The sequence below is a fragment of the Salvelinus namaycush genome, chromosome 2 (genome assembly GCF_016432855.1).
Source record: "Salvelinus namaycush isolate Seneca chromosome 2, SaNama_1.0, whole genome shotgun sequence".
In the NCBI taxonomy this organism is placed as follows: Eukaryota; Metazoa; Chordata; class Actinopteri; order Salmoniformes; family Salmonidae; genus Salvelinus; species Salvelinus namaycush.
Genome location: NC_052308.1, coordinates 45,650,479 through 45,676,982, shown reverse-complemented (window position 1 = coordinate 45,676,982; position 26,504 = coordinate 45,650,479). Strand labels below are relative to the sequence as shown.

The following is a 26,504-nucleotide window of genomic DNA, read 5'->3' as shown; positions in this document are numbered from 1 at the left end:
TGACCCGCCCGGATACAGCGAATAAACAGTGGGATTCACGCCCCCTATGCTCAAGGAAGACGGAGAGACACCAATTCGTTAGGAACACCCTCGGGAACATTGAGGAATTTTTGGGACCGTTCTAGTCATTCGTTAACATAAACAAACTTGCGATCTGTTGCCTCCAAATTGGCGGTCTGTCCCAGATCGTTCATATCACCCAGGCCCCCCACCCCACATACACACACTATTGGTTCCTGGGGTGTGAAGACAGGGGCCGGGGTTAAGAACGTGGAAAAAGGAAGAAAGGAATTGCACAACTGTAAATATTCAGGATTGTGCAAAACCAAACGGAAGTCGTGGTGAGTTTTGTTTTTGTTCTACTGTAAATTGTCACTAGTTACAGTGTAGCGTGCTTCATTTAGTTGTAATAAGGTCCGACTACTTGGTCACAAACAAGCACTTTTGGTTTGTCCCACACATTATCATAGCAAAGTATTCCACGGCGAACATCGTTGTGGTGATGAGCGCGATAAGGCCGAGAGGGAAGCTAGGTGATTTAAAAAAAAAAACGTTCCATGGCTATCATCATGGGAGCTCAAACAATAATGTTTGTAGCGACAGAACATTCACACAACTAGCTTGGAGGCAGGGAGGGACATTTTGAGGGGGGCTGGTGAGAAAGGGGGAGAGGAGGAATGTCTGCATAGTTTTTTATTGGAAGTCCGTATGATAGTGTGTTCTGTGAACGCATACATTGTAACGATGCGAAATAAAACCAAAAGGCGGTCCAGTGAGCTCTACCTCACTGAAAAGTACATATTGATCAATGCTTTGTTGCCGGGGTGGGGTGGATAGGGGGCTGAGTGCGACCACAACGCAGGAATTATATCGCTTTAGACAGCCAGGCCCATTCAAATCACAGCAGATATTCTTTATTTAGTCTCGACAAGCATCATACTGCTTGACCCTGCCTCGCACTCCCCATTTCCTCTTCTCATACTAATTATTCTGGCTTGACTGGATCCTGAGTCGACTTAGTCAAGCCTAAATATAGTTATGCATGTAGGTTGGATTCAAAAAGTTAGTTTCAGGGCAGGGCCTTAGTATTTACTTACCACATACTGTAGGTAGTGTTGTAGTGACATGCTGTAGCTTCCTCAATTATCTAATCAATAAAGGTTACTAAACACAGAAAAGACATTTGGCAAAGCAGGAGTCATTCAGGAAAATTTGCTACATTCTGTCACTTTACCTTTTGAAACCAGGGATTTTATTAAGCTGGAGACAACTGTCATTTGATGCCATTTGTGTTTCATCATTAGCCGATATTTGCACCAAAGCTTGAGAATGTAGTGCAACTTGAGTCTTTATTTAATTCTCATGAGACCTGACTTAATCATGGTGAAAGTGGAGATATGTTATATGTATAGAATATGGCCTAATACACTTAAGCTTTATTTATAAAAGCTACACGTATGCTCACTGTCGGTCACAGCCGGCAACATGGATAACATTCAACAGCTTACAAAAAGGGAACAGACTATGGTTTTCATTATTGGGGTCAAAGAAGATAACATCAGTATGATAACATGGTCAAATATCAACATTATGTCAAGAAAGGAAGGAATGGATAGATTGACAACGGGAATACTCCAAGTAGGAAGTAGGCCTATGGCAGAGCGTGGCGTGTCATCATATAAATGAGTTGTGTGCAGCTGTGTACAAAGGGAGCTGACTAGTCATGTCTGGACTGCTTCAGTGTGAGCAGTTGCATTGGTCTCGCCCCACTATGCGCTATCCCAGAATGCAGTTTCCTCTCCACCGAGCTCGGCTTGTTATGTCTTGACTACTCAAGTGCAAAGCAGAAGCTGCTTGCCTCGATCTGACATTGACTCGTCAGACCTGGACTGCCCTAGCATGCCGACAGGGCTGCCCCGACCCCGTCTTGTCATGTCTGGGCTCATCACTGCTCCTCGCAAAGAGGAGTCTAGTAGTGATTGGGGGGGATTGATACAGGGTCATGCCACCAAAAAACAAATTTTATTTGTCACATGCGCCAAATACAACAGGTGTAGAACTTACAGTGAAATGCTTACTTACAAACTCTTAATCAACAATGCAGTTAACAAAAATAAGTGTTAAGTATAAAAATAACTAATCAAAGAGCAGCAGTAAAATAACAGTAGCGAGGCTATATACAGGGGGTACCGGTACAGAGTCAATGTGGAGGGGCACAGGTTAGTCGAGGTAATTGAGGTAATATGTACATATAGGTGGAGTTAAATTGACTATGCATAGATAAAACAGAGTAGCAGCAGTGTAAAAGTGTGTGGGAGGGGACAATGCAAATAGTCTGGGTAGCCATTTGATTAGCTGTTCAGGAGTCTTATGGCTTGGGTGTAGAAGGTATTAAGAAGCCTTTTGGACCAAGACTTTGCGCTCCCGTACCGTTTGCTGTATGGTAGGAGAGAGAACAGTCTATGACTAGGGTGGCTGGAGTCTGACAATTTTTAGGGCCTTTCTCTAACACCGCCTGGTATAGAGGTCCTGGATGGCAGGAAGCTTGGCCCCAGCGATGTACTGGGCCGTACGCGCTACACTCTGTAGTGCCTTGCGGTCAGAGGCCGAACAGTTGCCATACCAGGCACTGATGCAACCAGTCAGGATGCTCTCGATGGTGCAGCTGTAGAACCTTCTGAGGACGAATGCCAAATATTTTCAGTCTCCTGAGGGGGAACAGGTTTTGTCGTGCCCTCTTCACGGCTGTCTTGGTGTGTCTGGACCATGATAGTTTGTTGGTGATGTGGACGCCAAGGAACTTGAAGCTCTCAACCTGTTCATCTGCAGCACTGTTGATGAGAATGGGGGTGTGCTCTGTCTTTTTCCTGTAGTCCACAACCATCTCCTTTGTCTTGATCACGTTGAGGGAGAGGTTGTTGACCTGGCACCACACGGCAAAGTCTCTGACCTCCTCCCTATAGGCTGTCTCGTCGTTGTCAGTGATCAGGCCTACCACTGTTGTCATCGGCAAACATAATGATGGTGTTGGAGTCGTGCCATGCAGTCATGAGTGAACAGGGAGTACAGGAGGGGACTGAGCACGCACCCCTGAGGCTCCACCGTGTTGAGGATCAGCATGGCGGGTATGTTGTTACCTACCCTTACCAACTGGGGGAAGCCTGTCAGGAAGTCCAGGATCCAGTTGCAGAGGAAGGTGTTTAGTCCCACGGTCTTTAGCTTAGTCATGAGATTTGAGGGCACTATGGTGTTGAACGCTGAGCTGTAGTCAATGAATAGCATTCTCACATAGGTGTTCCTTTTGTCCATGTGGGAAAGGGCAGTGTGGAGTGCAATAGAGATAGCATCATCTGTGGATCTGTTGGGGCGGTATGCAATTTAGGGTGGGTCTAGGGTTTCTGGGATAATAGTGTTGATGTGAGCCATGACCAGCCTTTCAAAGCACTTCATGACTACAGACGTGAGTGCTACGGGTCGGTAGTCATTTAGGCAGGTTACCTTAGTCCCTGTGCCCAAGAACACTGTTGGTCTGCTTGTTACTTGCCTCGAAGCGAGCATATAAGTAATTTAGCTCGTCTGGTAGGCTCCTGTCAATGTGCAGCTTGCAGCTGTGCTTCCCTTTGGAGTCTAATAATTTGCAAACTCATCCGACGTGCGTCGGAGCCGGTGTAGTACGATTCAATCTTAGTCCTGTATTGACGCTTTGTCTGTTTAATGGTTCGTCGGCGGGCATAGTGAGATTTCTTATAAGCTTCCAGGTTAGAGTCCCGCTCCTTGAAAGCGGCAGCTCTAGCCTTTAGCTCAGTGCAGATGTTGCCTGTAATCCATGGCTACTGGTTGGGGTATGTACTAGAGGTCGACCGATTAATCGGCATGGCCAATTTCAAGTTTTCGTAATCTGCATTTTTGGATGCCGATTATAGCCGATTACATTGCATTCCACGAGGAAACTGCGTGGCAGGGTGACAACCTGTTACGCGAGTGCAGCAAGGAGCCAAGGGTAGTTTCTAGCTAGCATTAAACTTATCTTATAAAAAAACAATCAATCTTCACACAATCACTAGTTAACTACACATAGTTGATGATATTACTAGGTTAACTAGCTTGTCCTGTTGCATATAATCAATGCTGTGCCTGTTCATTTATCATCGAATCACAGCCTGCTTCGCCAAACCTGTGATTTATCAAAGGCGCATTCGAAGAAAGCACAATCGGTGCACGAATGTGACTAACGATAAACATCTTTTGCCTTTCTTAAAATCAATACACAGAAGTATATTTTTTTTAAACCTGCATATTTAGTTAAGAAATTCATGTTAGCAGGCAATATTAACTAGGGAAATTGTGTGACTTCTCTTGCGTTCATTACACGCAGAATCCGGGTATATGCAACAGTTTGGGCCACCTGGCTCGTTGCGAACTAATTTGCCAGAATTTTACATAATTATGACATAACATTGAAGGTTGTGCAATGTAACAGCAATATTTAGACTTAGGGTTGCCACCCGTTAGATAAAATACGTAACGGTTCCGTATTTCACTGAAAGAATAAACGTTTTGTTTTCGAAATTATAGTTTCCGGATTTGGCCATGTTAATGACCTAAGGATCGTATGTGTTTTATTATATTATAATTAAGTCTATGATTTGATATTTGATAGAGCAGTCTGACTGAACGGTGGTAGGCAGCAGCAGGCTCGTAAGCATTCACTCAAACTTTTCTGTGTTTGCCAGCAGTTCTTAGCAATGCTTGATCACAGTGCTGTTTATGACTTCAAGCCTATCAACTCCTGAGATTAGGCTGGCAATACTAAAGTGCCTATTAGAACATCCAATAGTCAAAGGTATATGAAATACAAATGGTATAGAGAGAAATAGTCGACACGTCATAATCCATATAATAACTGCAACCTAATATTTCTTTACTGGGAATATTGAGTCACCAGCTTACATATGTTCTGAGCAAGGAACCTAAATGTTTTACATGGCACATATTGCACTTTTACTTTCTTCTCCAACACTGTTTTTCCATTAAACCAAATTGAGCATGTTTCATTATTTGAAACTAAATAGGTTTTATGTATTATATTAAGTTAAGTGTTCATTGATCATTCAGTATTGTCGTAATTGTCATTATTTCAAGTATATATACATACTGTACATACAGTTGAAGTTGGCAGTTTACATACACCTTAGCCAAATACATTTAAACTCAGTTTATCACAATTCCTGACATTTAATCCAAGTAAAAATTTCCTGTCTAAGGTCAGTTTGGATCACCACTTTATTTTAAGAATGTGAAATGTCAGAATAATAGTAAAGAGAATGCTTTATTTCTTTCATCACATTCCCAGTGGGTCAGAAGTTTACATACCCTCAATTAGTATTTGGTAGCATTGCCTTTAAATTGTGCAACTTGGGTCAAAAGTTTCGGGTAGACTACCACAAGCTTCCCACAATAAGTTGGGTGAATTTTGGCCCATTCCTCCTGACAGAGCTGGTGTAACTGAGCCAGGTTTGTAGGCATCCTTGCTCGCTCACGCGTTTTCAGTTCTGCCCACAAATTTTCAATGGGATTGAGGTCAGGGCTTTGTGATGGCCACTCCAATACCTTGACTTTGTTGTCCTTAAGCCATTTTGCCACAACTTTGTGGCAAAAAGTATGATCTTTGTCCCCATGTGCAGTTGCAAACCGTAGTCTGGCTTTTTTATGGTGGTTTTGGAGCAGTAGCTTCTTTCTTGCTGACCGGCCTTTCAGGTTATGTCGATATGGGACTGGTTTTTACTGTGGATAGATAGGTCCTTTGCTGTTGATCTTGGATTGATTTGCACTTTTCACACCAAAGTACGTTGATCTCTAGGAGACAGAACACGTCTCCTTCCTGAGCAGTATGACGGCTGCGTGGTCCCATGGTGCTTATACTGCGTACTATTGTTTGTACATATGAACGTGGTACCTTCAGGCATTTGGAAATTACTCCCAAGGATGAACCAGACAATTTTTTTCCTGAGGTCTTGGCTGATTTCTTTTGATTTTCCCATGATGTCACACAAAGAGGCACTGAGTTTGAAGGTAGACCTTGAAATACATCCACAGGTACACCTCCAATTGACTCAAATGATGTCAATTAGCCTATCAGAAGCTTCTAAAGCCATGACATAATTTTCTGGAATTTTCCAAGCTGTTTATAGGCACAGTCAACTTAGTGTATGTAAACTTCTGACCCACTGGAATTGTGATACAGTGAATTATAAGTGAAATCATCTGTAAACAATTGTTGAAAAACGACTTGTGTCATGCACAAAGTAGATGTCTTAACCGACTTGCCAAAACTATAGTTTGTTAACAAGAAGTTTGTGGAGTGGTTGAAAAACGTGTTTTAATGACTCCAACCTAAGTGTATGTAAACTTCCGACTTCAACTGTATGTGTGTGTATATATATATATATATAAAATAAATACAAATTTGGGCCGATTCATCGGTATCAGCTTATTTTGGTCCTCCAATAATCGGTATCGGCGTTGAAAAATCATAATCGGTCGACCTCTAGTATGTACGTACAGTCACTGTGGGATGACGTCATCGATGCACTTATTGATGAAGCCAGTGACTGATGTGATGTACTCCTCAATGCCATCGGAAAGAATCTCGGGATGTATTCCAGTCTGTGCTAGCGAAACAGTCCTGTAGCTTAGCATCTGCGTCATCTGACCACTTCTTTATTGACAGAGTCACTTGTGCTTCCTGCTTTAATTTTTGTTTGTAAACAGGAATCAATAGGATATCTGTTTCTGTAGTTAGAAACAGATAAGATTAGCGTTCCTGAAATGTTATTTTGTTGAAATATAATTTGATCTGAGAAATTAAGCTAATTGATTGCTTTCATGGACGACTGGCTTGAATTGTGATGACCACACAATTTATTTTCATCGGTTTTCTACCCAAACTTGCAAAGGAAATTTAGTGATCCATTTAATAAAAACAGGATATCAGCTAAATGGATAAAAGGGTGTGGCACAGTGCAGCCCTGAACCTTTTGATGGTTGAAGAATTGTGAAATTGCCTGCTGTAAAAAATAAATAAATATTATTCAGCATGCTTTAGGACCATGCAGACGCATCGGAAGGGGCGGACAGGCTGTATAACTTTGCACCCAGCGGTTTCTAAAGCCAGTGTGGCATGTTGAGTTTGTTTATTTCCTATGAATTTGGCTCTAGCGTGTGAATTGTTTGGGCTATTAGCTATTTTGACCCCACAAATGAAAGCTAAGATTCCCCTCTGTTTCCCTCTACAACGTTCACAAGTCGCGCATGACTCATTAGAAAGGACTTTTACAAAACTGCACAGAATTACTGGGGGAAATTAATTGTACCGAGCTGTCTGTTCAAACTACTAGCACACTGCTCGGACACCCATGCATACCCCACAAGACATGCCCCCAGAGGTCTCTTCACAATCCCCAAGTCCAGAACAGACTATGGGAGGCGCACAGTACTACATAGAGCCATGACTACGTGGAACTCTATTCCACATCCGGTAACTAAATGCAAGCAGTAGAATAAAAAAAAAATGTAACTGGTAAAAATACACCTTGTGGAACAGCGGGGACTGTGAAGAGGCACACACATATATTGTTGTATGGTGGTATTGTACATTTTGTATTGTAGATATGTAGTGGTGTAATAATGTTATATGATGTACTGTTTTATCTTTTGTTTTGTATGTAATGTAAGTGCTTTAATGTGTTTGGACCCCAGGAAGTGTAGCTGCTGCCGTGGCAAAATGCTAATGCAATTGTGATCTTCTTCCTATGAATTTGGCTCCAGCCTTGGAACGGTTTGGGCTATTAGCAATTATGACTCCATTCCTGAAAGCTAAGACTCTCAGAAACATATCTTCTGTTCTCAGAAAGATTAAATAAACAATGATTGCCTGATATTCTTCCTTTTGCTTTCCTGAATTTTCCATTACCGGTATGGTGCATTTCAATAACTTGAAAGCATACTTAATTCAGGCATTTGCTGATTTGACATATGTTTGTCTTGTTTATAAAGCCAGATTCCAAAGCATCATCAAATCTATTTACAGATTTGTTTCAGATACACCCAGGGTCCTATTCTAAAACAAATGTTTTAATAGGGCAGTAAATATAGTACAGAAAATGATTGTGTTTAGTGGAATGCACTGTACTTTGGCGTTAAAGTCTGCCACATCTCTCCTTTGAAAGATAAAGTAACTTAGTCATTCGATTATGATATCATTTTCAGAGAGAGAGTGACTGACTCTAAGCAGTTTGGCTCATTGGACAAGTCAGTTGTTGAGTGGTATGGAGGTTTTTGGCAATACACTGTAGATGTGTGTTCCAGCGTAGAGAGACCCACAGCTACTGTAATTGGCAGTGTCTGCTGTGGCAGGTGGTATGGTGCAAGTTCCCAGAATGTCTTGTATTGTATTGACTTTTGAATAGAATTGACATGAGTTGATTTTACTTTCTTCGGCATTCTTAGTAGATTTAATCTCACTCGATGTTCATCTCAAAGTGCACTAGATTGATACATTTAGCTTTTGAAATTTTAAATAGTTTTTCCCCCCCCGATGTCCTGAAATCCTAGCAACGCCTCTGGATAACACTAGCATAAGCCTAGCTACTGATGTAAATAACATCAGATGCTAGGGTAAATATTTAGGCCCTATCTAACAACTGAGGGGTGTTGGACATGAACTCTTTACCATTCTAGAGGGTGTAGGACAGTTTCTATTGCCCCAGAGTCTAGACACGGTAGTAGCAGGTCATTGAAAAAGTGCACCTTGAGTGACAGTTTGACCTTGTAAACACTAGTGGAGCTATTTTCAAAACACATTAGCCTATTTAGGCCCATTTTTGACTGCGATCACTTGCACTGTCAACCTGCACTCGTTGCAGAATTTAGACCTATTAAAATGTTTTGAATTAGGCTAAATTCCACTGAGTGTCAAGAGTAATGGTCTCATTTCGACGCTAATACGGAACCCAAATTGGCTGCGCGCGTGTGCCATCATGCATACATTTATTTTGTCTTCCGACACCAAATGCGATCACGACACGCAGGTTAAAATATCAAAACAAACTCTGAAGCAATGACATTAATTTGGGGACAGGTCGAAAAGAATTAAACATGTATGGCAATTAGCTAGTTAGCTTGCACTTGCTAGCTAATTTGTCCTATTTAGCTAGCTTGCTGTTGCTAGCTAATTTGTCCTGGGATATAAACATTGAGTTGTTATTTTACCCGAAATGCACAAGGTCCTCTACTCCTACAATTAATCCACACACAAAACGGCCAACCGAATCGTTTCTAGTCATCTCTCCTCCTTCCAGGCTTTTTCATCTTTGAACTTATATGGTGATTGCATCTACACTTTCATAGAATTACCACGACAACCGGCAAAACAGTTGGTCTTTCAATCACCCACGTGGGTATAACCAATGAGGAGATGGCATGTGGGTACTTGCTTCTATAAACCAATGAGGAGATGGGAGAGGCAGGACTTTCAGCGCGATCTGCGTCAGAAATAGAAAGGAATTATATTTTAGCCCTTGGCATCGCAGACGCTCGTTGGCGCGCGCAATAATTGAATAACATGGATTTCTACATTTATTTTGCGACGCGTCTGGTCAGCATGTAACACTTCTCTTTTCAATGTGGACCCAAATCACTGACACTAATTCACCTATGGATTAACAAGTCACACAAGAACTGTCTGGAGAGGGTTTTATTATGTTATGTAGGCCCTACAATGTTCTCAACCTATTAGCTGATTTATGGTGGGCCTCCCATCTCACCTAGCTCTGACCATAGCCCAGTTAGGCTTGTCCTCAAATGGTATCAGTGGAAAAGTTATTTGGTGTCAATTTTTCCTGCCCTACATAAGATAACAAATCTAGAGGGAACACTGTCACAGGGTGTAGAGAAGCTCTGGGTCTTTGATGGCCCTGGGATGGGTCTCTTATCTTGCAAGGCTGAGGGAGTGTGATTATGGTCTCTGTAGAGGTTGGTCAGTGTGGCAAAGTCACATAGGCCTGGAGGTTACGGGTGGGGCTAGTCCTTTGAAAATAGAGGGTACGCTTGATTTGGCTAACCCGGTGCACTGGGAAGGGGGGTGAACTGTTTAAAGGGAAAACTCTGCTTTCCTGGTGTGTTTCTCAAACTGATGTGCACATACATTTAATGCCTGCCTGCCTGCCTGCCTGCCTGGTATTAGATAAATGGATAGATTAATACACTGCTCAAAAAAATAAAGGGAACACTAAAATAACACATCCTAGATCTGAATGAATGAAATATTCTTATTAAATACTTTTTTCTTTACATAGTTGAATGTGCTGACAACAAAATCACACAGAAATTATCAATGGAAATCAAATTTATCAACCCATGGAGGTCTGGATTTGGAGTCACACTCAAAATTAAAGTGGAAAACCACATTACAGGCTGATCCAACTTTGATGTAATGTCCTTAAAACAAGTCAAAATGAGGCTCAGTAGTGTGTGTGGCCTCCACGTGCCTGTATGACCTCCCTACAACGCCTGGGCATGCTCCTGATGAGGTGGCGGATGGTCTCCTGAGGGATCTCCTCCCAGACCTGGACTAAAGCATCCACAAACTCCTGGACAGTCTGTGGTGCAACGTGGCGTTGGTGGATGGAGCGAGACATGATGTCCCAGATGTGCTCAATTGGATTCAGGTCTGGGGAACGGGTGGGCCAGTCCATAGCATCAATGCCTTCCTCTTGCAGGAACTGCTGACACACTCCAGCCACATGAGGTCTGGCATTGTCTTGCATTAGGAGGAACCCAGGGCCAACCGCACCAGCATATGGTCTCACAAGGAGTCTGAGGATCTCATCTCGGTACCTAATGGCAGTCAGGCTACCTCTGGCGAACACATGGAGCTGTGCGGCCCCCCCCAAAGATGCCACCCCACACCATGACTGACCCACCGCCAAACCGGTCTTGCTGGAGGATGTTGCAGGCAGCAGAACGTTCTCCACGGCGTCTCCAGACTCTGTCACGTCTGTCACATGTGCTCATGTGCTCAGTGTGAACCTGCTTTCATCTGTGAAGAGCACAGGGCGCCAGTGGCGAATTTGCCAATCTTGGTGTTCTCTGGCAAATGCCAAACGTCCTGCACGGTGTTGGGCTGTAAGAACAACCCCCACCTGTGGACGTCGGGCCCTCATACCACCCTCATGGAGTCTGTTTCTGACCGTTTGACCAGACACATGCACATTTGTGGCCTGCTGGAGGTCATTTTGCAGGGCTCTGGCAGTGCTCCTCCTTGCACAAAGGCGGAGGTAGCGGTCCTGCTGCTGGGTTGTTGCCCTCCTACGGCCTCCTCCACGTCTCCTGATGTACTGGCCTGTCTCCTGGTAGCGCCTCCATGCTCTGGACACTACGCTGACAGACACAGCAAACCTTCTTGCCACAGCTCGCATTGATGTGCCATCCTGGATGAGCTGCACTACCTGAGCCACTTGTGTGGGTTGTAGACTCCGTCTCATGCTACCACTAGAGTGAGAGCACCGCCAGCATTCAAAAGTGACCAAAACATCAGCCAGGAAGCATAGGAACTGAGAAGTGGTCTGTGGTCACCACCTGCAGAACCACTCCTTTATTGGGGGTGTCTTGCTAATTGCCTATAATTTCCACCTGCTGTCTATTCCATTTGCACAACAGTATGTGACATTTATTGTCAATCAGTGTTGCTTCCTAAGTGGACAGTTTGATTTCACAGAAGTGTGATTGACTTGGAGTTACATTGTGTTGTTTAAGTGTTCCCTTTATTTTTTTGAGCAGTGTATTATTTTTCATATACAGTGCATTCGGAAAGTATTCAGACCCCTTAAATTTTCACATTTTGTTAGATTACAGCCTTATTCTAAAATGGATTCAATTGCTTTTCCCCCACCTCAATCTACACACACTACCCCATAGTGACAAAGAAAAAAGTTGTGTGCAAATGTATAAAAATGAAATCAAATTTTATTAGTCACATGTGCCGAATACAACAGGTGTAGTAGACCTTACAGGGAAATGCTTACTTACGAGCCCCTAACAAACAATGAAGTTAAAAAATATACGGATAAGAATAAGAAATAAAAGTAACAAGTAATTAAAGAGCAGCAGTAAAATAACAATAGCGAGGCTAAATCAAATTTATTTATATAGCCCTTCTTACATCAGCTGATATCTCAAAGTGCTGTACAGAAACCCAGCCTAAAACCCCAAACAGCAAGCAATGGGGTACAGGGGGGGTACCTGTAGTGTTACCTTAGTATTCTTGGGAACAGGCACTATCAGTGAAGTGAAGACACTTGCCAGTTGGTCAGCGCATGCTCGCAGTACACTTCCTGGTAATCCGTCTGGCCCTGCGTCCTTGTGAATGTTGACCTGTTTAAAGGTCTTGCTCACGTCGGCTGCAGAGAGCGTGATCACACAGTCTTCCGGAACAGCTGGTGCTCTCATGCATGTTTCAGTTTTATTTGCCTCAAAACGAGCATAGAAGTAGTTTAGCTCATCTGGTAGGCTCGTGTCACTGGGCAGCTCTCGGCTGTGCTTCCCTTTGTAGTCTGTAATAGTTTGCAAGCACTGCCACATCCAACGAGCGTCAGAGCTGGTGTAGTATGATTCGATCTTAGTCCTGTATTGACGCTTTGCCTGTTTGATGGTTTGTCGGAGGGCATAGTGGGATTTCTTATAAGCTTCCGGGTTAGTCCTGTTCCTTGAAAGCGGCAGCTCTACCCTTTAGCTCAGTGCGGATGTTTCCTGTAATCCATGGCTTCTGGTTGGGGTATATACTAGAGGTCGACCGATTAAATCGGCATGGCCAATTTCAAGTTTTCCTAATCAATCGGAAATCGGTTATTTAACTAGGCAAGTCAGTTAAGAACACATTCTTATTTTCAATGACGGCCTAGGAACGGTGGGTTAACTGCCTTGTTCAGGGGCAGAATGACAGATTTTTACCTTGTCAGCTCAGGGATTCAATCCTGCAACCTTACGGTTAACTAGTCCAATGCTCTAACCACCTGCCTCACGAGGAGCCCGCCTGTTGCGCGAATGCAGTAAGAAGCCAAGGTAAGTTGCTAGCTAGCATTAAACTTATCTTATAAAAATCAATCAATCATAATCACTAGTTATAACTACACATGGTTGAGGATATTACTAGTTCATCTAGCGTGTCCTGCGTTGCATATAATCGATGCAGTGCGCATTCGTGAAAAAGGACTGTCGTTGCTCCAACGTGTACCTAACCATAAACATCAATGCCTTTCTTAAAATCAATACACAGAAGTATATATTTTTAAACCTGCATATTTAGCTAAAAGAAATCCATGTTAGCAGGCAATATTAACCAGGTGAAATTGTGTCACTTCTCTTGCGTTCATTGCACGCAGAGTCAGGGTATATGCAACAGTCATTGAACTAATTTGCCAGAATTTTATGTAATTATGACATAACATTGAAGGTTGTGCAATGTAACAGGAATATTTAGACTGATGGATGCCACCCATTAGATAAAATACAGAACGGTTCAGAATTTCACTGAAAGAATAAACGTTTTGTTTGAGATGATAGTTTCTGGATTCGACCATATTAATGACCTAAGGCTCGTATTTCTGTGTGTTATTATGTTATAATTAAGTCTGATTAGATAGAGCAGTCTGAGCGATGGTGGGCACCAGCAGGCTCGTAAGCATTCATTCAAACAGCACTTTTGTGCGTTTTGCCAGCAGCTCTGCTGTTTGACTTCAAGCCTATCAACTCCCGAGATTAGGCTGGTGTAACCGATGTGAAATGGCTAGCTAGTTAGCGGGGTGCGCGCTAATAGCGTTTCAAACGTCACTCGCTCTGAGACTTGGAGTAGTTGTTCCCCTTGCTCTGCATGGGTAACGCTGCTTCGAGGGTAGCGGCGAGTAGAGGGATGGAAGCTATACTGTTACACTGGCAATACTAAAGTGCCTAATAAGAACATCCAATAGTCAAAGGTATATGAAATACAAATCGTATAGAGAGAGAGAGTCCTATAATTCCTATTATAACTACAACCTAAAACTTCTTACCTGGGAATATTGAAGACTCATGTTAAAAGGAACCATCAGCTTTCATATGTTCTCATGTTCTGAGCAAGGAACTTAAACGTTAGCTTTCTTACATGGCACATATTGCGCTTTTACTTTCTTCAACACTTTGTTTTTGCATTATTTAAACCAAATTGAACATGTTTCATTATTTATTTGAGGCTAAATTGATTATATTGATGTATTATATTAAGTTAAAATAAGTGTTCATTCCGTATTGTTGTAATTGTCATTATTACAAATAAATAAAATAACAATTGGCAGATTTAATCGTTATCGGCTTTTTTTGGTCCTCCAATAAATCGGTATCGGAGTTGAAAAATCATAATCGGTCGACCTCTAGTATGTACGTACGGCCACTGTGGGGACGACGTCATCGATGCACTTATTGATGAAGCCAATGACTGATGTGGTGTACTCCTCAATGCCATTGGAGGAATCCTGGAACATGTTTTGGTACCCTTCCCCAGATCTGTGCCTCGACACTTTCCTGTCTCGTAGCTCTATGGACAATTCCTTTGACCTCATGGCTTGGTGTTTCCTCTGACATGCACTGTCAACTGTGGAACCTTATATAGATAGGTGTGTGCCTTTCCATATCATGTCCAATCAATTTAATTTACCACAGCTGGACTCCAATCAAGGTGTAGAAACATCAAGGACGATCAATGGAAATACGATGCACCTGAGCTCAATTTCGACTCATGGCAAAGGGACTGAATACGAAATGTGATCAGTTTATTTTTCATAATTTGTAAAATGTTCTAAACTGTTTTCGCTTTGCCATTATGGGCTATTATGTGTAGATTGAGGGAAAAACATTTATTTAATCCATTTTAGAATAAGGCTCTAACGTAACTGTGGATAAAGTGAAGGTGTCTGAATACTTTCCGAATGCACTGTACTCACAGTACAGAATCGTCCACTACTGTGTTGTAGCACCCACCTGGGTGATGCTTCGGCGACTGTAAAAGCGCCAGTAAGACCACCACCCCTTGGGAATAATCCGAACAGTCCACATAGGGGGCAAGCTTCTGCATCCCCTCACACTGCCGTCCACTTCCCAATCGGGGAAGCTGGCCAAAAAGCCAGTGGTGTTTTGGTTATTCAAATTATATCCCCGAGCCGACTAGGTAAAATCTTTGAGCAAGGCACTTAATCCTAATTGCTCCTGTAAGTCCCTTTGGATAAGAGCGTCTGCAAACGTCTGCATTACTAAAATGTAAATATGAAAGTAGGCTAATGCTAGCAAAATTGTATGAAGGACTGCAAGCAGCAATGAGACTGCCCATTGCACGTTACAACTCAATGCCCACAGTTTCCAATCCTAGCTAACTCAGCACATGCGTTTCCATGTAGGCAATAAGGGATTCAAACCATTAGAAATGCACAAGTTCACTATGTTGACCCTTTGTTATAGTTTTGTATGCAGGCCAATGCATGGAAGCCCGTCGTCCCTACATTTGCTGATGGAGTGAGAGTAAGTGTGGGTTTGTGGCCTTCAGCCTGCCTCTTTGGCCCACACTACGCTCCCGGGTCACAGTGGCTTTGGGGGAAGGCCGCTGCTTAGCGCCGCCACATCCTCTTCTCTGTGTGATGTGGGTAGACTGTAGAGGCCCCTGGCGTGCTCTGTGAGAAACCCCACAACAAAGCAGAAGCAGCCTACATGCACAGCCTGACTCACCACATTTGCGCTTGGTCCTTTGAGCCGGACACACTCTAGCTCCCACAAGCTTTGGCTGACAGCACATTTTGCCTTGGCGCAAATCCTGGATCTTTCACTCCGCTTCACCAATTTCCTGGCTCATATGAAGGAGGTGAGCGAACACTGTCACAGAGCATACTAGGAGCAGTACTAGCCCTATAAAAAGGGAAGTCCAGAGTATTGTGGGTGATGTGTGGCGTTGAGGATGTATAATCTGTGGTCTGTGTTGGGGGCGAGGGAGAGTCTTGGGCATGGCCTACTTGAGCCGCCATGAAGAGGGTCATTCAGAGTATTCCTGCCTCAGCGGATCCCCCTCAGGACACAGGCAGAGTATTAATATGCCATGAATGAGGGCAGACAGACTGCCATTATCTCTCCTCGCGATGACTCGTGAAGCAGTGCACCCTCGAGTGAGTGAGCGGGGGGGGGGGGGGGGGAGTTTGCGCTGCTCCAGTACATGCTTGTCTTGCTGTCGTCAGTTCCATCAAGGCCGTTGGGCTGCTTATCAGCGGGCGCTGCCGGCGTCCTGACAATCTAAGCTACCCGCCTTGGATGAACTAGAGTTGATGGTGTTGTTTGGCACGCAATGTTCACTCATGAGCTGGTTCGCTTGAGATGTAGGAGTGACTCAGTCAAATGTACTGGCCGTTATCAGATGCGCTGAGTTTCCATATCTGTATCAACTATAGAGAATTAGGTGAATCCGCTGAGTCTAGTGCAGCTGCTCAGGTTGATGTTATAAGGTGAGGAGAGGATTGTCAATCAGTGTGTAGGCCTGCTTATTACAAGCGTTGCCTAAACCCAAAGCAGATGTGAACAAGTGGGAGGATCTAGCGTAGATCTAAAATGCACTGTGCTTTAGCTGTTTTCATGTCAGTATGATATTTAGAGACCATATGGACAAGAAATACGAAACGAATGGTAAAATGCCCCTTGAAGTAAATCTCTCACAATTGTGTGAATGAAATACCAGGAGGTGAAACGCAGTCCTGTGACCACGCAGTCATTTCACACTGATTAGGCTGACACTTGGTCACAGGCGGAGAGGGAACAATGTATTTATTCTGTAGTCATGCTGTGGGCACCACTTACATGCAAAAAACACAGGTCTACATCCATATCCACGGTTGTTAAAACTGCAATTGCAGGGAAGACTTAAGTAACATGCTGTTTCTTTCTTTGTGTCATGGTCAATTGTTTGTCAAATGACTGCTTTTAAAATCGGTCTGTCCTTTTGAGATTCCCACGTCGGCTTCTTTAGCCTCTGTCAAGCATGTCCAGGGAACTTCCGTCATCGTTGTGATAAGTTAGGCTCACGTTCTGTAATGGATCCGTTCATTGGTTAATGTTAACACCTGCAAAGTAGGTATGGGGGCCTACTCTAATCCTGCTGTGCCACAAAGTGTCTTTGTTCTCCTCCCAATCGTCTCTTCGTTGGCATCTTTAATTGGATGGAGCTGGACAGAATGGCCTCTGTGTATTAGCCTAGGCACAGTCCATGTGAAAGAAAATGAGCAGAGACACTGGATAAGTGATTCCTCACGAAACCGACATAAAATAGAACACGATTTTGCGGATTTTGGCATCGAACAGAACATAGAACAGTCCTTTTGGAGGAAGACATATTTGGCATTTTGTATCTAAAAGCATAATTGATAAATAATATCGAAGTTGGTTTATGACATTTTGCGTTTAGCCTGGCCTCCTTTAAGACTCCGTAGTCATTCATCTGTAGGTGCTACGCTGCAAACATTGGTGTCATATGACGCTTTACGACTTTCTGTAATATGAGTAGTATTTAGATTTCAATAATTTTCTTCTAGATTTCTTCTCTGCGCCGTGTACACGTGCATGCTTTTCTGAAGGAAGAGCAGCGTCACAACTTTGTTCATTTGAACAATTTCTCTCGTTCACTTAAACTTGTAAATGCCACACTTACTGAAAATGACATTCGGTAGCTTCTAGCTATGCCTGTAACTTTATGAGCTGGATTTTCCTCTTTGCATTTAGCTAGTGTCTGATTTTTTTTGCTATTAGTATTAGCATTCTGGTAAGAGACCCGATGGTCTTTTCTTGCGGTGTTAGCGCCCCCTTGTGTGCTGTGCTGGTAATACCATCAATCCCAGGATAAGTGGACGGTGTGACGATATGGAAATCTGGATACCGCCCAAGCCTAAAAGGAGGGCTGTGATTGGTCACATGGCCTAGTATGCCATGTAAATGGGCCATTAAAAACTAGCAGAGATCCCACTCAGGCCGCCCCAAAAGTTAGATATTGTAGCTTTAACCCCTGGGAGCGTATTGTTTGAGGCAACAGTCAACCACAGTGACTAACATGCATGATGCTTTTGGAATATCTTGGCGATCCTCTGCGAACTCTGCATTCTATCTGGAGTTGGAGTTCTGAATAGGCTGTGTATGGACCACTGTTGCTGTTTATTTGAGGCACATTTGTTCGAATATGAAGATGGTTGGGTGCGCGCCCTGTCGCACTTTAACCTTTCTCTCCTACCGACAATTGCAAAAAAAAAAGATTGTTCACCTCTTTTGATCCCTTTGAAATCAGATGGCAACTAAATGAGGAAAAAGGAGGAAAAAAATACTGAAAAACAGACTTTCGCAATATCGAACATGACTGGCTTTATTATAGCCCTTGACTATTAATGAAGCGGCATGAAAGTTAGGCTGATTAATAGAACATATCCTCCATTGTAGTCACTTCTGAATCTACACTCACTCTCCATTTAGGTGGGGTGGCATCAAAACAGTAGTCAGTCTCGCAGTAGAAGAACAACCGAGCGCCACCTAGAAATAGACCACTTGACGAGACATCTCATCTCAGGAGGTTGCTGTGATGAAAATGCAGCAAGATATCGAAACACCGGAAGTGAAGAATGGGGCACTTTTGGAAAAGTTTTGCAAATACTGGCCCAAGCAAACCCAGGTGGCGTAATGTTAATAAAACGTTTTTAGTTCCACAGGAGTTTGCTAGAACGTTAGACGTGGTCAATGTAGCCTTAATCAAATTGGATGTGCTTGTGTGGAACTAGGCCTAGATAGCGGAAGATTGCAATCCCGAAATGAAGCAGTGAGAGGAAGCCGCTGTGCACCACTTTGTTCTCTGCACTAGCGGAATATCTTGGTCGGGCATGGCTGTCAACAAAGCTTTCGTAACAGGAAACTGTTAAGCGCAAGAGGAGAACGTTGTACCTTTTTGCAGTACAGTATCATGGCATAGGCTACTAGGCATATAAGATGTTTGTGTTGTCAAACTTGTATTTTTAGAACGCTAGACTGTCTATCATCAGCTTAGTGATGAGGCTGAATATGCTCATATGGATGTGCGTGATTCCGAGCCCCTCCCATTCTACTGCTACTACAACCAGAGATTGTTGAGAAAGCTTTCTCTACCGTCTCCGCTACAAATGGAGATCCATCACGCCAAAGGGTGGCTGTTCTCTAACTTGACTATAAAAGATGGCACTTTGTTGTGTTGAGTGGGTATAGCCTAGGTATGAAGTAGAAACACTTGACTAGTGCCTCTTGAATTTAATAATGTCCTCTCTCCACTTAAGTCACTGGGACATCCCTCTCACAGCACACACTCCTCTGTGGATGAACACACACACACACTGAAAGGGTTTGGGGACTGCTTTTGGTGGGCAAAATGCATTTAGCCAGGTCCCCATAGACTGATGCACTCAGACCTATAGATCAGACTGGTAGGCACTACACTCATAAACTGCATCCATGTGGCTACTAGCTCCAGTTAGTGTCGGACAGCTTCACCTCACTGACATGAACACGCCACCTTATCACAGCAGGGTGACAGCAGTGAGTCATGTTTGTCCAAAAAGGTTGTTTAGGCTCCCAATGATGCAAGCCGATTCATAAGCACAAAGGCTGATTCATACCAGACCGATGATGCGACCAGGCTACATTTAGCCTAATTTAGAGAGGAAGCTTCTACTTCAGTCAGGCTAATGTGATTTTTAAAGTCACTAATGTCAATGGGGAATGGTTGTGTCATAGCTGAGTCATTGGTTAGGAGGATGGTTGCTCTATGGGTCAGGTGAGGGGAGGCTGGGGCATTGTACAGGAAGGGTTCAAGGGTCAGAGGCTGATTTTGGACGAGTGAGGAGTTTGCGGTACTAGCAGCCAGACTGCAGGGGAAGGAAGCAATGTGCTGGGCTCACGTCGTTTTAAGACTTTCCTGCAGTCTGAGTCAGCTGGATCGACAGCCTAGCCTACTAGGGAGGGAGAGATTCAGAGAAAGGGGTCAAACGGTTGTCATAGACTTTGCGCCTTTCCATACTTCGTTTCTGCACGTTATTGGGCACATCTTTTAAGTGTTTTATTTAGGAGGAAGGAAGGAAAGTTGATACATTTCATTTTAGTATGACATGCATAAGCTACAGTTAAGTACATACGTCAGTTCAACGTCTAGGTTTGATTTAAGTTTGGTTGTTGTCAACTAATGTAAAAAAAAAAAAACACGATTGGATTTAGGTAAAGTTGGACAAAAAAATATGAAATGCCACTATGTTGATGACTTAAAGCAAATCCAATAAATGTTCCACATTGATTCAATGTCATCGCATAGATTTTTTGGGGTTGAAATCACGTGGAAACAATGTTGATTCAGCCAGTTTTTGCCCAGTGGGTTGAGTTTGTAGGCCTAGGCTATCTGTTGGTTTTCCTTTTTGTTCTATCCTGGATTCAGCTCAGTGCAGTCTTCAGCGATTAGTTTGCTTTAAAGTCAAGTGAAACAAACACTCGCGATGCACTAGGCCACCCTTTGAATTTAGGAACACTTCTAAATTTAGCACAGGGACGAATCCTGATTCACTGTCCTCGTTTAGAGGTGGAAAACGGCACGAGTGAAATCCACCCTGTGTGCAGCAGTAGCAGAGTTGGCTGAGGTCTGAGGGGAAACTGCAGCACTGGTTGAGGTTTCTGGGGAGGTGGTTGGCACGGTAGGGAGAACTGTAATTGTGGATGTTTTGTCTGCTGTGGGTGCGTAAATGTGGGTGGATAAGACCGGGGAAGGGGAGCGGAAGCGGGCAAAGAGCAAAAGTATTGGAAGGGTAGGTACAGTGCTAGGCTAAATAATATGCAGCATGAGTGTGCAAGCTCAAATACCAAGTGTGGTTTTCACAATCCATTTAAAAACGATTCTGTGCGCTAAGGGACATTTCCATCTAGAAGGACCCATAAGCACCAACATGTACAATGCATAGGAGCAATGTCACATTGGGTGTCAAATGAATATATATATACATTTTTCAACCATTTTCCAACCCAAAAATGTGGAATAAGCAAAGGCTTTGATTTATGGTCAAACTGATGGAAAAGGGTTCTTAGACATCTACCAGAAAAAGTCTTAAAATGTATTAGAAATATATGAAAACACAATGCAGAAGACCCCTGCCAACTAATATCAACACTTATATTTAGTTTTAGAGAAATTCTTTGCCTTCTGTAAATTTAAGAAACATTGCCTTGTAATTCTGTTACCAAAAACCCACAACTTTAAGATATTTTCTAATTTCGCTCCCTCGTAAGGCAGGATAATGAAAGTTCACAGAAGTAACAAGGTAGACCTACCAATTCGTTAGTGAATTTACTGATGTCAAGTTTGTTTATGAATAGTTAAGTGTTTAAAACTCGTAATTATGTTACCAAATTGGTAGTGGAATTACTGCAACTGAATTGGCTACAATAGGAAATCATAGTTGTCACAAACCACAGTTGAGTCACCTGCTGCTGTCCTCCCTTCCACTGGCATACTGTTATGTTCAGCTCAACTGTTTTCTTTCTGTTGTCTGGTGGTCAAAGCAAGTCTGTGAAAAACATTCAGGACAACCTCTCTCTCTCTCCTTAATGTCACCTCAACCTGGTTCTTAGTGACACCTCTACCCTCTTTCCGTTTACTGTAGCGAGCATCCTCGCCCACTAAGCACTGACCAACATCAGACGTCCTTGGACGGTGAAATTTGTTCAGTCTGCCCTGGCCAGACCAAATCTGAACCAATCATAGACGTCTGTTTCACAAGTTTGGACAGTAGTCCCACTGTACTGTACTCTACTGAGCTCTACTATACTGTGATGTCCAAACTTGTGAAACATAAACGTCTATCATTGGTTCAGATTTGGTCTGGTCCGGACCAACCATATGTTGTTGTTGTTTAGTGGCGGAGCTCATTAGAATAATATTCAAAATAAGGATATTGCATATTTCTACCTTTTGTAGCTATTCAGGATACATCACCATGAAGAGCATGAAATTCATATCCATAATTATGCATTTCTGTATAGTACAGATCAGGGACCCGTGATGTAATTCCGTTACCGTAATTCTGTAAAACTCGAGGTGTCAGTCATAGCGGACACCCCATTTTTCTGGAAAATGTGGTCGCATAAAAAGCTGAGGGAGATTTTACCGTAATTCTGTTGCCCAACTTTGCATCAGCACAGTTCTTCCAGCAAATGTGTTTTTGTGAAATTCTCTGTGTAAATTAGTAGACCTTGTGCGTAGAGTTGTATGGTTTGTTCAACTTTGAAATCAATAGATTTGGTTTGGCATACATTTTAACGTGAAAAATCTGAGTCTCGGTGTAATTCCATGAACGTGGAATTGCCCCTAACAAAACAGAATACATACTACTCGTTGATAGACCCATTTTAACCACTTGCTTTCTTTAAACAGTAAGGATGGATCACAGTTTTCCCCCTAGATACAAATAGCACAGTAGCTTTTTTCCCCACCCAATTCTGACGCTCTGGCAGTAAATCCCTGATAACCATACTTTGTGCGCGTCTGAATTCACCCGTGTGTGTGTGTGCGCGTGGAGCTAGAACGCAGTAAAGAGAGCCAGACGGGCTGGATTATTCCTGTATCAAGACCACGAGATTCACAGCTCAGTCAGTGAGGCCGCACCCAGTGGACTGGTGGGATTACACCATTGTCAACCCACCCAGCCTGCGCCTTAGGCCCTTTCCTACACACACACTCGCCCTTATTTCAACTGACTCCCTTTCATTGTATTTTGAGGTGAGCTCCACTGCAGTCAATGCAGAAATGCAACACATTTGATTTGAAAGTATTGCGCAATACAGGCAATTTTGCGAAATCCGTGTCCAAATCCAAAATCTGAACAAAGTTGTCTCAATCCAGTCTCTGCGTTCCTTCTCAGTCTAACTTCTTGATTTATCCCCAGAGCTCGGGTAACTAGGCTATCTGCAGTCTTGCGTAATAGCCCAAGTTGAAATGCATATATGCCTACATAAAATGTTTTTTTGTTTCGTTTTTTTCTTTGCTGTGTCCCAGAATGATGTGGTCATTTATTATTCATGTTATGGAGCACCACCTGGATACAAGACACATCTAGAAAAGAGGAGAGAGGGAGCGACTGGGATTTAGCAGACACAGAATGGTGGGGTTCTATGCGGGGCTGTTAGTTGCAGCATGGTACTGGCAACATCGGGGTTGTGGGTAAGATTCCCGCATGGGTCACAGTAGTGTGTTAGGCTAACATTTGATAAAGGCTGCTGTTAAATGAGCAAACCAAAAAATTGTGGGTTTATGCAGACATGGTTTCATAACCTAACTCGGGATATGTAACGCTTTCAGAATTTTAATTTTAGGATTTTAATTTGAGGTAAGGGTCAGATTTGGATAAATCACCACCTGGCAAGTTTGGGATTAGTCGAGCCTTCCAACGTTGTTTTAGAGAATTTGGCATTATGTCCAGCCGGCCTCATAAACGCAGATCACATGTAACCACTTCAGCCCAGGACCTCCACATCAGGCTTCTTCACCTGTAGGATCGTCTGAGAGTGGGAGTAGGGGGGGGGGGGGGGGTGCTGAGGAGTATTTCTGTCTGTAATAAAGCCCTGTCTGGGCCTGGCTCCCCAGTGGGTGAGCCTATGCCCACCCATGGCTGCACCCCTGCCCAGTTTTGTGAAATCCATAGATTAGAGCCTAATACGTTTATTTCAATTGACTGATTTACAGTGGCTTGCGAAAGTATCCGTCTTTTCCTATTTTGTTGCCTTACAACCTGGAATTAAAATAGATTTTTTGGTTTGATTTACACAACATGCCTACCACTTTGAAGATGCAAAATATTTTTGTGAAACAAACAAGAAAGACAAAACCTGAACATTTTAGCATGCATAACTATTCACCCCCCCGAAAGTCAATACTTTGTAGAGCCACCTTGTACAGCAATTACAGCTGCAAGTCTCTTGGGGTATGTCTCTGTAAGCTTGGCACATCTAGCCGCTGGGATTTTTGCCCATTATTCAAGGCAAAACTGCTCCAGCTCCTTCAAGTTGGATGGGTTCTGCTGGTGTACAGCAATCTTTAAGTCATACCACAGATTCTCAATTGGATTGAGGTCTGGGCTTTGACTAGGCCATTCCAAGACATTGAAATGTTTCCCCTTAAACCACTCGAGTGTTGCTTTAGCAGTATGCTTAGGGTCATTGTCCTGCTAGAAGGTGAACCTTTATCCCAATCTCAAATCTCTGGAAGACTGAAACAGGTTTCCCTCAAGAATTTCCCTGTATTTAGCATTCCTTCAATTCTGACCAGTTGCCCAGTCCCTGCTGATGGAAAAACATCCCCAACAGCATGATGCTGCCACCACCATGCTTCACTGTGGGGATGATGTTCTCAGGGTGATGTGAGGTGTTGGGTTTGCGCCAGACATAACGTTTTCCTTGATGGCCAAAAAGCTCAATTTTAATCTCATCTGACCAGTTCCTTCTTCCATATGTTTGGGGAGTCTCCCACATTCCTATTGGCGAACACCAAACATGTTTGCTTATTTTTTCTTTGCGCAATGGCTTTTTTTGGCCACTCTTCTGTATAGCCCAGCTCTGTGGCGTGTACGGCTTAAAGTGGTCCTATGGACAGATACTCCAATCTCCGCTGTGGAGCTTTGCAGTTCCTTCAGCGTTTTCTTTGGTCTCTTTGTTGCCTCTGATTAATGCCCTCCTTGCCTGGTCTGTGAGTTTTGGTGGGCGGCCCTCTCTTGGCAGGTTTGTTGTGGTGCCATATTCTTTCTATTTTTTAATAATGGATTTAATGCTGCTCGGTGGGATGTTAAAAGTTTCGAATATTTTTTTATAACCCAACCCTGGTCTGTACTTCTCCACAACTTTGTTCCTGACCTGTTTGGAGAGCTCCTTGGTCTTCATTGTGCTGCTTGATTGGTGGTGCCCCTTGCTTAGTGGTGTTGCAGACTCTGGGGCCTTTCAGAACAGGTGTATATATATTACTGAGATCATGTGACAGATCATGTGACACTTAGATTGCACACAGGTGGACTTTATTGAACTAATTATGTGACTTCTGAAGGTAATTGGTTGCACCAGATCTTATTTAGGGGCTTCATAGCAAAGGGGGTGAATACATAAGCACCCACCACTGTTCCAAGTAATTTTTTTCTCTTCACCAATTTGGACTATTTTGTGTGTTTGTCCATTACATGAAATCCAAATAAAAATCTGTTTAAATTACAGGTTGTAAAGCAACAAAATAGGAAAAAATGCCAAGGGGGATGAATACTTTTGCAAGGCACTGTATATGAACTATATTTTCATTCAGTATAGTAGGAATGTTCTCAACAGGCAAACCAGCAAGATCCAAGTTAAATGAATAATACAAAACTAGTTAAACTAACTAGTGAAACATTTCTAAGCACCTCTTTGAGATTCTAACAGTGTCTTCCTCCTTTTCTGTTTGCATCCAGGACCACACTGTGCGAATGAGTGATTGATGCCAAATTCGCTCCTTAAGGTAAGAGATCAACTCCTTGTTCCACTCATCATTATAGGGTAAATCCATATGATTTCAATCACGTTCTGACTGCATCCCATTTTTGGTTTGAACAAAACTTTGTTAAACTATTTTATAATTTCTTGCGTTTTTTTAAATTTTTCATCCAGAAATTATAATAGTTTGACATCCCTGTGTGTAAGATTTAAAATTATATAAATCTCAACCGTTTATCTTTTCCAGTGAAAGACATGGCTGTCTCATGGTATGTTGGGGTATGCAAAATTGGTCAAGTTTGAGCACCTCTTTCTCCTGAATGTTTTGGCATTCATTCCAAAAAGTCCCTTTCTGACCACTTCTTCCGTGGGCAAACATGTATGGAAAGTTTGGTTTAAATCAAAAAGCGGTGCGGTCAAACTGATTGAATTCAAAAGGATGTACCCTATAATCAATGCATTTAAGACACTTATATTTTCTTGTAAAAAAAATCTTAATCCCCCCAAAAATGTAAGTACCCAAATTTTGTTGGATTATTCTCTAAATGTGATCATGAAGGATTTAGGATTAGGCCTCCAGTTACAAGTACCACACATATGAATTTATAATCCGATCATGACCAGTTGCACTGTGAAAGGGTAATTTTTGGGTTGTCAGTAAGGCGTGTGTCCCCGTTCTCCCAGGGCAGTATGGGTGTGTGTCCCCTGCTCCTGCTGCTCAGTGTGGCCCTCGGGGTCTCTGTCTCAGCCCAGGGACCATCTCTCAACCCCACAGGTAAGGAGGACCCACATGACATCATCACCTGAACAGTCGGATCCTACCGCTGACACCATTTGACATATTGAACGTTCTTGTATTGTAAAATACTTGTTTGTATCACTGCAACTCCAAT

The 26,504-nt window shown here is 43.0% G+C and overlaps 1 long non-coding RNA gene across 1 annotated transcript; it reads left to right on the top strand.

Moving 5' to 3' along the window:
* LOC120026264 lies at positions 1–26,377 on the top strand. Its single transcript, XR_005473070.1, has 3 exons — positions 1–341; positions 25,590–25,636; positions 26,296–26,377. It is a non-coding gene; the product is annotated as an uncharacterized LOC120026264 (long non-coding RNA).
* Positions 26,378–26,504: the final 127 nt, after the last annotated feature.